We start from the raw sequence: 13,293 nt of genomic DNA on the forward strand, positions 1-13,293 counted from the left end.
ATGGATGAGAGGTAGAGATTCTCAGGGCACACATGAATGGAAGATGCCAGGAAATTAGTGGAAAATGTGTCAAGTGCATGAATCAGTGATGGGAAGAAATGAAAAATTGGCTGTTCTGAGCTGTTGCCATTTATGATCTTGTTCCTAGTGACTAAAGCAAACAACTGTGCCTGTTTATTTTATTGATTATTCCTATTCTTGTTATGATAACCTATAAAACATTCCAGAAAAAGGCTAGGTCAATGTGTACGTGGTATAAATAGTATTAGTATCAGTCTCTCAGTTGTGTCCGATTTTTTGTGACCCCATGGACTGTAGCCCACCAGATTTCTCTGTCCATGGAATTCTCCAGGGAATGATACTGGAGTGGGTTGCCATTCTCTTCTCCAGGGGATCTTCCTGACCCAGGGACTGAACGTGGGTCTCCTGCATTGAGGGCAGATTCTTTATGGTCTGAGCCACCATGAAGTGGTAGAAATAGATTTAACCAAACATCTTACAGGATATCGGTCGGAGTGCATTGTATTCAGGAATATTTCTCAGATGAAGTGATATTGTCTAAATATTAAAAATCGTAATTTACCATTGAGAGAAATTAAACTATCCATAGAATTTTAAATTCTCAGAGAAAATATTGTGTTGAGCATCAGATTTCATAAGCTGGTCCTAAAGTCTATCATTTTAAGTTACTTGGAATTTTTTAGAAGATCTGCTTAGGCACATGGTTGATGATTTCTACAGCAACATAGCAATTTATTGAGAATTTGCTATGTTTGGCGATGGGTTAGGTGCTTTCCATTTGCTCCCTTTATTCTGAGATTGAGCTTCTGAGCTATTATTTTTATTTCACTTTCCCAGGAGGAATTTAATGGAGACTTAGTGATTTGCCCAAGGTCACACACACAGCTTTTACTCCAAGAGAAAGGAGTCAATGTAGCACAGCAAAGAGTACAAATTCAGGAGCTAGTTGCTTGAATATGGACCTCAGCTCTGCCACCACTAGCTGGAGAATCTTTCGGTTTCTGTGCCTCAGTGTCTTATCTGTAAAATAGGGACAATAATACTACTTACCTCATGAGATTGTTTGGAAGACACAGATAGATGTACATATTGATAGATATTATATATACAACCCTTTGTCTTTTCATACTGTTCATGGGGCTCTTAAGGCAAGTGGTTTGCCATTCCCTTCTCCAATCATGTACAGATGTGAGAGTTGGACCATAAAGAAGGCTAAGTGCCAAAGAATTGATGCTTTTGAACTGTGGTGCTGGAGAAGACTCTTGAGAATCCCTTGGACTGCAAGGAGATCAAACTGGCCAATCTTAAAGGAAATCAACCCTGAATATTCGTTGGAAGGAATGATGGTGAAGCTGAAGCTCCAATACTCTGCTCACCTGATGCAAAGCGCCGAGCCATTGAAAAGACCATGATGCTGAGAAATATTGAGCGGAGGAGGAGGTGATAGAGAATGAGATGGTTGGATGGCATCACTGACTCAATGGACATGAGTTTAAGCAAACTCTGGGAGATAGTAAAATTCAGGGAAGCCTGGCATGCTGCTGTCCATGGGGTCGAAAAGGGTTGGACACGCCTTAACAACGGAACAGCAACCATATATACAACCCACAATACAGCTTAGATATATGTACATATCTAAATATATAAAATATATATAAAGTGCTTAGACATCACAGATACTAAATGAGTTTAATAAATGTATACCACAGAGCAGGTATATGATCAGCAACGCCCACTCCGCTGTGTCTTTACATTTACACTCAACCCTTGATATCTATAAATATCTCCTCTCCCACAGTCCTGTCTTCACTTTTGTAAGATCTTTCTTTTGGTTGTGGGGTGATATAGGGACCACAATCCCACTGAAAAAAGGAGTCAACAGTTTTATTTTTTAAGAGTTAAAGTAAAAGGCCTATTATTGGATATAACAGTTGAGAAAAAAAAACCAAAACACTACAGTCGAAGCTTGGCTCATGCACACAGAGAAATTCAATGTGAAAAGATATTCAAGCCAGGTTTGGAAACAACTACTCATGTTGCTGACCTTTTACATTTTTTTCCTGAGTGTTTAACTCCAGAAGTTGTGAGATGCCTGACCAATGAGACTGCAAATATTTCTAATTACAGACTTGGCTTGGATGGTTGATGCTCAAAATCAGATGTACATCTTCCCTGACTTCTGGGTTGTGGGGTGGGGTGGAGTAGGGGTAGCTAAAAGGCCTAAAAGAATTGGTCTTTTCCTCCACCCTTCTTCTTCCCTTACTTCCAGACAAAACTAATGCTTCCTCTACTGGATTTTTGGATGGGATTTCATTTGAAGAACAAATGTTGAAGCTCAGAAAACTTCAGACAACCACTGACTTAGATCCCTTCCAGCTTCAACACCAGGATGCTCTAAGATCAGATGGCTGGTTTCTGACGTGCCCTAGCCATTCCACAAGAGGTGCCCTCTTGGAGAGCAGTGACAGTTGCTGTTCTATGGGGGAGGGACATGGGGTCCAGCCTGAATACACACACACTGACATTGGAAAGAAACACAGAGCTTTCTAGTATTTAGATTCTAAATGATGCTGCTAAAAACATCCCAAGAAGAGCTGACTTTAATTCTTCCAGTTGAAGCTGTAGTAATATTACTGGATTTTTCTAAAGGACTTGGTGTGTACCCAATTCCCATGTGTAGCATATAACTCACAGATTTAATTATAGATCTTACTCAGTCACTAGTTTCCTAGGAAACAAATCCATGGCTCATGCCTTGTGCATGGAAGGTCATAGCAAGAAGATAAAATATTTCCTGCATTTTGAAACTTTATCTAGAGGTCACAGGTCTGCAACTCAGCAGATGAGAGCTCTTCAGACAATAGCCAAGAGCTGCCGTGTTTGACGAGTATCAACGATACTTAAAACCTTTTGTGTTTATCTAATATAAAGCACTTCCCACTTAAACGATTGAAAATCTTCACTGTATCTCTTTTCCCTTTTTAAGGTTGAAATACAAATAAGAATGGAAGTTTCCTTAAATGTTTCTTCCTGCTCAATTAAGATAAGAGGTGTGTTTGTAATAAAAATGGGAACATTATCTAAAAAAATCCAAGCTAATTTTAACCATGTGGACTCTCCAGGTGAAAGACGTTTGTTTGGCTTGAATCAGGATGGAACTGGCTGGTTATACACTGAGAAACTAAGACAGGAGGGCAAACTCAAAGTAGAGCATTCAGAAACGTGAGAAGGCAAATACCTTAAAATACATGAAGAAAGATCGCAAAGGCAAGTTTGTCCTTGTGACTAGAGGAAGTCAGTCTCATTTTACTTTATAATTTTGTGTATTTAACACTCTCTGAAATTGGTTCCTGCTTATTCCCATTAGTGCCATTAACTTTTTAAGTTTTTTTTTTTTTAGTCCTATGTGAGGATTAAATGGGAAAACAGTAGAAAAGTACTTTGTGAACCTCAAAGAGCTATACAAATGTTAGCTGTCTCAATTAGTGTCTCTAGTATCAGTTCTCAAATGAAACCCTCCTGGTCACAGTGGGGCAGTACTAACGCAGGCTTTAAGGTGTCCACAGACTTTGACAAAGTGTGGAGAGGAGCGGCAGTCTCGCTCTTCTGCACCTTTCATGTGGAGATCATAAAGCAAACAGAAACATCCCGGAGGGGTTCAAAAGATGAGTTATTTTCCCAGCAGAGCACAGCAAACCCATGGCAGAGAGAAGACCTAGGGGCCTAAAACTGGCGATATTTTCAGTTTCTCCTGCAGCCTCGACAATACAGAGTTTATGGCTTCGGTATCCAGAGGCATGAGGATAAAGCAAGCTTTATTTGTTATTCTTTAGTGAAAGCTCCAGGTCAAGAGAAAGAGGTTATAAAGTAACATAAGGCATGACTAGCAGGAGGTGGGGAGGAAATTAGTCATCACTTCCTTTCTCGATGTATCACACACAAATTGCTTTTTCTCCATTTATGGGCCTCCATAAAATATTAATTAGGATATAGCTAATATTTATTGAGACATTTCTAAGTACCAGGTACCATATACTTTTCACATGTCCTCATGCAGAGCCACAAACGGCACTGTGAAGTTGTTGACCTGTGCCTGTAGAGTGATTCAGCTCTTTTTGAGCTAATGACCAGAACAGATGGCCCTGAATTCAGGGTGTCTATGCCCGAAGGCTGTGATCCAAGCCATCACGCAGTCATGACGGACGGTTCTAACCATTCTGTGGTCAATATCTCCTTGGGGAATCTGTGCGTATTGTGATCCTTCTCTCTCGAGACAAACACACATACACACAGGGCCCATGATGTCAGCTGTTCAGAGACTTCCTAACATCCATCCATGGATCAAGGGTCAGATACACCAGGTTAAGAGCTTCTGTCCCATAAACCTCACTGGCTCCTGGTCGCCCTCATATTTTCCCTCCCTCTATTCAACAATAAGCTAGACTCAACCTTCCTTGATTTCTCCTGGTGTGGGCTCACAGAACCAGCCAGATGCAAGATTCCTCTTAAGTTTATTTTAATGGTGACATAACTGTAGGATGTTTTTGCTTTACTGAAGAAAATAAGCATACATGCCAAGTACTGCCATCCAAAAGGTGGTCAGAGAGGTTTCAAGCGGGATGGGGCTTCTGGCATTATCCACAACTGGGGTTCTCTCATGTAGGTCCCTGGGCACCCGAGCCAGAATCACCCAGGGTTTCCTGTCAGGGTCTCTGGACCCACAGTGAACCTACTGAATCTGAATGTGGGGCTGGGGGTGGGGCAGCACTCAAGCTGCAGAAAAATTCCTTTAATCAATTAAGGTCACGCTGCAGTTGAACACCCCCTGTGACTGAGAAAAACTAAGTACCCAAGTACTAAATGTCTTGCCTGAGGTCTCACTTGTTGACGGCAGAGCCAGGCCTAGCTGCAATGACTCCTGACACTTGTTCACACATTTTTATCTCAAATATCCAGCAGTGTGATCAAAATTCAGTCGACAGAACAATTCATTTAAACACATCATTGTGCTGAGAAAATGGATTTGAAATACTCAATGCTTGTGCGAAACGAAATGTTTGTGATTTATTTCTTTAAACCACTAATGTTCCCAAATAGGATGTTTATTAAATCACCAAAACACATGAATTTAAATCTGCTGTAATGGCTTCATTTTAGAGAAGAAGTCCGCTTTTAATAGAATTTTCTCTGACAGGAGAAAAAAAAGAATCCCATTTTGTTGTAAATTGTGGATTAAAATAAACCAACAAATGACTATGGTAACATGGATTAAGCAGCCTTTGTTTGTTTTGTGGAACCCATTAACTGGAGTGACCATTTTTGTGGAATTAAGGTTGGCATGCATTGTCTAACCATGTGCATATGAAAAATGGGGCACAGATTTAGGGATCTGGACAATGGTTGGGTAATCTGCAGCACTAGGGCCCTGTGGGTTTTATGTACCATGCACAGTGCATATACTCCTACCAGGTGACTCCTTTCAGACTGTAACTACTGTAGCTGTGAAACACTCACCGATGGGACACTTCTCTGTGGATCTGCTGATGCTTTGGCATCCATGTGGCTATCCCCTAGCTGTGCTCCTGGAATAAGGAACTGATGCTCTGGAGCATTTACACTGGTTTCTTTCCTTGAAACTCTATTTTTTTTTTAAGAAAACAGAATATGATATTCTTTATTAAAAATGTTTCTAGTGGGTCTTTCTTTCCCCAACCTCATTTTCATGAGGAAAAAGACATAGTAGGGACTACACAGATGATCTGATTTTAACTGATTTTTCCATTTGCATTTATTTTTTCTAAAGATGACACCAGCAAAAATAAGTTCACATGAAGATCGTTTCAATTCTGTTTAAAAATGTTCATTGATTAGTGCTGTGTGATGAAGAGAGTGCTTTCATATATAAAAAGTTTACTTCTAAGCTACCATGAACCTAGTGAAATTTAAAAATACATAATCGCCATTCACCAAAGTCACTGTGTTTTGGCAAAGTTGTATTTTCCCACTAAATAAACCAAGGCTTACTTTTAAGGGAGGCAAATCACACTCTCAAAGCTACAGATACTAAACTCCAATAAATCCACGGATTAAAATCTTGTGCCTGAAGAAATCATTGCTGCTGCTGCTAAGTCGCTTCAGTCGTGTCCGACTCTGTGCGACCCCATAGACGGCAGCCCACCAGGCTCCGCCGTCCCTGGGATTCTCCAGGCAAGAACACTGGAGTGGGTTGCCATTTCCTTCTCCAGTGCATGAAAGGAAAAAGTGAAAGTGAAGTCACTCAGTCGTGTCCGACTCTTAGCGACCCCATGGGCTGCAGCCTACCAGGTTCCTCTGTCCATGGGATTTTCCAGGCAAGAGTACTGGAGTGGGGTGCCATTGCCTTCTCCAAAGAAATCATTAAAAGTTACTTATTTTCCAATCATGTCCCATTTTTATCAGCGTTTTCACATTAAAAAATTTAACTTGCTTTGATATGAATAGGTTGAACCAACTTTATTTTGATGCTAAGGATGCGTCTGTTAAAGTGGAAAAAGTAATTTTCACTTTATCCGATATCCAGATAGGATCTTCATGACCCAGATAACCATGCTGGTGTGATCACTCACCTAGAGCTAGACATCCTGGAATGCGAAGTCAAGTGGGCCTTAGGAAGCATCACTATGAATTCTAAAAGATGATGCTGTGAAAGTGCTGCACTCAATATGCCAGCAAATTTAGAAAACTCAGCAGTGGCCACAGGACTGGAAAAGATCAATTTTCATTCTAATCCCAAAGAAAGGCAACACCAAAGAATGTTCAAACTACCACACAATTGCGCTCATCTCAAACCCTAACAAAGTAATGCTCAAAATTCTCTAAGCCAGGCTTCAACAGTATGTGAACCACGAACTTCCAGATGTTCAAGCTGGATTTAGAAAAGGCAGAGGAACCAGAGATATTGCCAACATCCTCTGGATCATCAAAAAAGCAAGAGAGTTCCAGAGAAACATCTACTTCTCCTTTATTGATTACACCAAAGCCTTTGACTGTGTGGATCACAACAAACTGTGGAAAATTCTTAAAGAGATGGGAATCCCAGACCACCTTACCTGCCTCCTGAGAAATCTGTATGCAGGTCAGAAAACAGCAGTTAGAATTGGACATGGAACAACAGACTGGTTCCAAATTGGAAAAGGAGTATGTCAAGGCTGTATATTGTCACCCTGCTTATTTAACTTATATGCAGAGTATATCATATGAAATGCTGGGCTGGAGGAAGCACAAACTGAAATCAAGATTGCCAGGAGAAATATCAATAACCTCAGATATGCAGATAACACCACCCTTATGGCAGAAAGGGACGAAGAACTAAAGCGCCTCTTGATGAAAGTGAAAGAGGAGAGTGAAAATATTGGCTTAAAATGTAACATTCAGAAAACTAAGATCATGCCATCCAGTCCCATCACTTCATGGCAAATAGATGGGGAAATAATGGAAACAGTGAGAAACTTTATTTTTTGGGACTCCAAAATCACTGCAGACAGTGACTGCAGCCATGAAATTAAAATATGCTTACTCCTTAGAAGAAAAGCTATGACCAACCTAGACAGCATATTAAAAAGCAGAGACATTACTTTGCCAACAAAGGTCCATCTAGTCAAAGCTATGGTTTTTCCAATAGTCATATATGGACGTGAGAGTTGGACTATAAAGTTGAATGATGAAGAATTGATGCTTTTGAGCTACAGTGTTGGAGGAAACTCTTTAAGAGTCCCTTGGACTGCAAGGAGATCCAACCAGTCCATTCTAAGGGAAGTCAGTCATGAATATTCATTGGAAGGACTGATGATGAAGCTGAAACTCCAGTACTTTGGCCATTTGATGGGAAGAACTGACTCATAGGAAAAGACCCTGATGCTGGGAAAGATTGAAGGCGGGAGGAGAAAGAGATGACAGAGGATGAGATGGTTGGATGACATCACCAACTTGATGGACATGAGCTTGAGCAAGCTCGTGGCATTGGTGATGGACAGGGAAGCCTGGTGTGCTGCAGTCCATGGGGTCATAAAGAGTGGGACATGACTGAGTGACTGAACTGAGTGACTGACTGCTAAATCTAAATGCAATATAGGAGTATTTTGGAGAATTATGTGGATTTCAGAAATACAGAGAGTTGAATTCATATTTGGGCTCAGGGACATCCCAGGTCTGTTACTTTAGGTGAGTTACTCAAAATTGCCAGTGAGACTCTCTTTTCTTGTTAGTCAGATGGTGGGGATGATAGTACTTGTCTGACAGAGTTGGGAGAGTTAATGAGATGGAAGAAGGTAGTGCTTGAGACATTGTCAGGGACATAATAAGTACTTCGATTTTGTGGGAAATACTGATTTCACATCAGTGGGACCTACAGATTTCAAAGGTCACTCTCAGTTTCTTGGACACTCTGACTCCCTTATTAAGGTGGTTTTCCAATGAAGAGGCTTAAACTTCCTTCCAGGTCACCATCACACTAGCTCTGGTGTGAGGTTCCAACTCCATAATCACTAAAATAATGGCACACTTATTGAGACTTCATGTTCACAGGTTCTATGCAACAAATATTCCTGAAAAAATATACCTCCTTATTGGGTCAAGGTATATTTTCTCTGTACACTAAAATGCATGAACATACTGTTCATGAAAATAGATTCATGTTTGTTTGTGGCTTCCAGAAACAACCTTAATAAGTTAAAGTGGGGTAAACTAAGCATGCAGGATATTTGCTTATCTTAATGAGCACTAGTTAAAGGTCTTATTCAGGGGAAAGCAGTGTAAGATGAACAACATAAAGCCAACCTGTCAGTGACTATATGGATTCTATAGCCATGAGCTATGATTGTTAGGGTCATTAGCAGACCTTCTGACATTCAAGTGTAAAGCATTATTCATGAACACAGAGTGGGCAAGATTATACAATCTATTTAAATAAAATCAACCTCATAACAGTTATAATTTCACAAAGTGATCATTTTTAAAAATAGAAAATTGAATTTCGAATCAGCATTTTAATGGACCAGTGATCCAAATATTAAATTGATAATCAGGCCACAGTGATTTGCATGAGTAGCTGGAAATATTCTTATAATTCTGTAATGATCTATGAAATGCCAGAAAATTCACAAGCTCAGAAATATATTGTCCCCAGGAGAATCTTAGACTATCAATGCTGGAGGGAACCTCAGAGATGATTTAAACCAGTGGTTCTTAGCTGGGGGTTATCTTGCCTCCACCCCTTTCCTCATCCCTCCCCACCCCTAGCCTTGCTCCCTAGGACATTTCACAATGTCTGGAGATATTTTTGGTTGTTTCAAGTGGAGAGAGGGTGCTTCTGGCAACTAGTGGGTCAAGGCTAAGTGTGCTGCTAAACATTCTGCAAAGACCAGGACAGCACCCCACAACAAAGAATTATCCGGTCTAAACAGTGCTGAGTTTAGAAACTAGTTTTCTCTTTACAGAGTAGAGAAGCTGAGATCATGGCTTTTCATTGGACCAAAAGTAAGCTGTTGACTAGATTTCAGGACTCTTGTGCTAATTTTCACTTCTCCCTGAGGTTTCTTATAGCCACGTCATTCCTGTCTTCTGCCCACTTACCTTCAACCTATCATTCATGATTTAGTAAATGCTTACTATGTGTTTGGCACAGTGAATGCAGCAGTGAACAAGATAAATACAATCTTTCTCCTTTGTTTTTATAGCATGGTGGGAAAGGTAGATCTAAGACAGATAATAACCATACAAAGAATTATCATTGAGATAAGCATCCAACCAGGTGAATCCAATTCAATTGGACATCTCTTTGTTCTCAAGCCAAGAACCCTAATACAAATTCTTTATCATGCATTTAAATATCTTTGAAAGAGATTTTGGATACAAGGCATAGGTTCTGACAATTAATCCTATATCTTGGATGGAACCTTGCAACAAGGTCGGAGGTAATAATGATGGCCGTCCCTCACTGGAGACTTACAATGTACCAGGCACTGTACTAAATTCTCTCCTTACATTTAATCCTGGTGACAACATTAATTGCCATCGCAATCCCCAATCAACAAAACCTCCATACTTAGGATGAAGGCTTGGCTTGGGGATATGCCATAGTCTGTCACAGCTGAGTTAAACTTTAAGGAAGGTGATTGTCTAAGACTTATTCATTCAGTGAGGGGCCTCCTTTGTGATGTAGTAGGCTTGGGTGCGGGTGGTCAAGGTGTAATTGTTGATTAGGTGATTAGTCTCTGACCCTGAGGAATTATGGAGGAAGTAAAGGCAGTTTAATTTGGAAATTCCAGATGTACAAGCTGGATATAGAAAAGGCAGAAGAACTAGAGATCAAACTGCCAACATATATTGAATCATAGAAAAAGCAAGGGAATTCCAGAAAAACATCTACTTCTCTTTCATTGACTACACTAAAGCTTTTGACTCTGTGGATTACAAAAAACTGTGTAAAGTTCTTAAAGAGATGGGAATACCAGATCACCTTACTTGTCTCCCAAGAAACCTGTAGGCAGGTTAAGAAGCGACAGTTAGACCTGGACGTGGAACAATGAACTGGTTCAAAATTGGGAAAGGAGTACATTAAGGCTGTATATTGTCACCCTGCTTATTTAACTACTATGCAGAGTACACCATGTGAAATGCTGGGCTAGCTTACCAGGAGAAATATCAACAATCTCAGATATCCAGATGGCACCAATCTGATGGCATATAGCGAAGAGGAACAAAAGAGCCTCTTGATGAGTGTGAAAGAGGAGAGTGAAAAAGCTGACTTAAAACTCAGCATTAAAAAAAGTAAGATCATGGCATCTGGACCCCTCACTTCATAGCAAATAGAAGGGTGAAAAGTGGAAACATTGGCAGATTTTATTTTCTTGGGTCCCCAAATCACTGCAGACCATGATTGCAGCTATGAAATTAAAAGATGCTTGCTCCTTGGAAGAAAAGCTATGACAAACCGAGACAGCATATTAAAAAGCAGAGATGAGACATCACTTTGCCAACAAAGATCCGTATAGTCAGAGTTATGGTTTTACCAGCAGTCACGTATGGGTGTGAGAACTGGACTACAGAAGGATGAGCACCAAAGAATTGATGTTTTTGAAATGTGGTACTGAGGAAAACTCTTGAGAGTCCCTTGGACAGCAAGGAGATCAAACAGGTCAATCCTAAAGGAAATTGACCCTGAATAGTCATAGGAAGGACTGATGCTGAAGTTGAAGCTCCAATACTTTGGCCACTTGATGTGAAGAGACAACTCATTGGAAAAGACCCTGATGCTGGGAAAGATTGAAGGCAGGAGGAGAAGGGGACGACAGAGGATGAGATGATAGGATGGCATCACCAACTCACTGGACATGGGTTTGAGCAAACTCCAGGAGATAGTGAAGTACAGGGAAGCCTGGTGTGTTATAGTCCATGGAGTTGCAAAGAGTCAGACACAACTTAGCCACTGAACAACAAAGGCAGTTTGAAGCAAGCAACTGTGCATGTCATGAAGTTATGGGCAATATTACCAATTGCCTTTTTTGTTGTTGTTGTTGTTTTAAAGAAAGTGGTAAAGACTATATCTGAGGCTTAAAAATATGTCCTTAGAACTGCTCTGTCCAAAATGGTAGCAGACACACATGTAAATCAAGTAAGATTAAAAATCCAGTTCTTTGGTCACATCAGCCATGTTTCGAGTGCTCAACAACCAGCTGTGGCTGGTGGTTGCTACACTGGATGTGTAGTAATAGAACATTTCCATCGGCACAAAAAGTTCTAGCAGACAGGGCCACCTTAGACCTTGAGGTAGCATCTAGGGGTAAGGAATCCTTTAATAGTCGTGCTCAGGGTGACTTTCTCCTGATCGTGGGACCTAAGATTATTTCTAGTTGAAACTGTTTGGAGAAGAAGGGAGCTGAGGGCTTGCTATACTCAGACTCCCACGGACAACAGAACTACTAATCAGGAATCCAGTAGCTGTGGTAGGACAACTATGATGAGTTCCACCCTTGGACCTCTTCTTATGCAAGTAATTTCCCTTCCAGGAATTTATGAACATGAAGTTGAGGATGTCAAGTGGAATGGTATTTATAATTATGGAAAACCTGTAAACCCATCAGATGTCTGTGTTTGTGTGTGTGTGTGTTAGTCAATCAGTCATGTCAAACTCTTTGCGACCCTATGGACTGTAGTCCTCCAGGCTCCTGTGTTCGTGGAATCCTCCAGGCAAGAATACTGGAGTGGGTAGCCATTCCCTTCTCCAGAGGATCTTCCCAACCCAGGGATCAAACCTGGGTCTCCTGCATTGCTTCTCTGGTGGCTCAGGTGGTAAAGAGTCTGCCTGCAATGCAGGAGACCAAGGTTCGATTCCTGGGTCGGGAAGATCCCCTGGAGAAGGGCATGGCAACACACTTCAGTACTCTTGCCTGGAAAATCCCATGGACAGAGGAGCCTGGTGGGCTACAGTCCATAGGGCCACAAAGAGTCGGACACAACTGAATGACCAACACTTTCACTTTCCAAGTCAAGAGGAACGGTATTGAAGGATATTCATTGAAAAATCAAGTTACAAAACAGTGTGAATATATGATGACAGTTTTGTGAATATAAAACATACATATGCATAAATGAAGTTATAGAAATCTCTAATGCATTTGGTGTATTGGTGATCCATCTGGGTGGCAGAGTAAGAAGTATATGTTATATACACATTTTTTCTTTTACTTACCTTCATTCTTATCCTTTGAACAGTCTACCTGTTCAAAGCTATTCTCAAAGCTAATGATCAGCAAGATAGGGGTTTGTTCAGTCACTTAGTGGTCATCCAGTGCAAATTAAGATCTCTTAGCTGGTCAATGGTGCTCCTCCACCCCACTCAGCCTCTCCTGGCTCCTCTGTTCTTTTCAGTCAACCCTTGCCCTGCCCCTGTCTTTGTGCTGGCTCATTAGAAAAATAAATGGAATCAAATACATAGTGTTTGTGAAATTCTGCCTTTTCCAGTAGGTTACAGTGTGGGTTAAGCTAGCTGTGATGTTATTTTATATATAAGATATAAAACAATCTAAATTTTCTCTGATTCAGAAACATCTATCCTGATTTCTTCTGTACAAACTAAACAGAACAAATATTCATGGCCCAAAGTCACATGCATTATTCTTTGGTAACTTCAAAAGTAAGATGAGACTCTGGAATAGGCCTGCCCAATAGAACTTCCTGTGATGACGGAATTAGTCTTTACTGTATCTAATACAGTAGCCATGAGCTACATGTGAA

At 40.6% G+C, this 13,293-nt stretch overlaps 1 protein-coding gene across 7 annotated transcripts in view; it reads right to left on the minus strand.

Annotated features, from left to right (window-relative positions):
• The window catches only part of CDH13 (cadherin 13), a 1,025,542-nt gene that overhangs the window by 500,486 nt on the left and 511,763 nt on the right, over positions 1-13,293 (minus strand). The gene's annotated exons all lie outside the window — the stretch shown is intronic.

The sequence above is a fragment of the Giraffa tippelskirchi genome, chromosome 7 (genome assembly GCF_054371585.1).
Source record: "Giraffa tippelskirchi isolate mGirTip1 chromosome 7, T2T-mGirTip1v1.2.pri, whole genome shotgun sequence".
Lineage (NCBI taxonomy): Eukaryota > Metazoa > Chordata > Mammalia > Artiodactyla > Giraffidae > Giraffa > Giraffa tippelskirchi.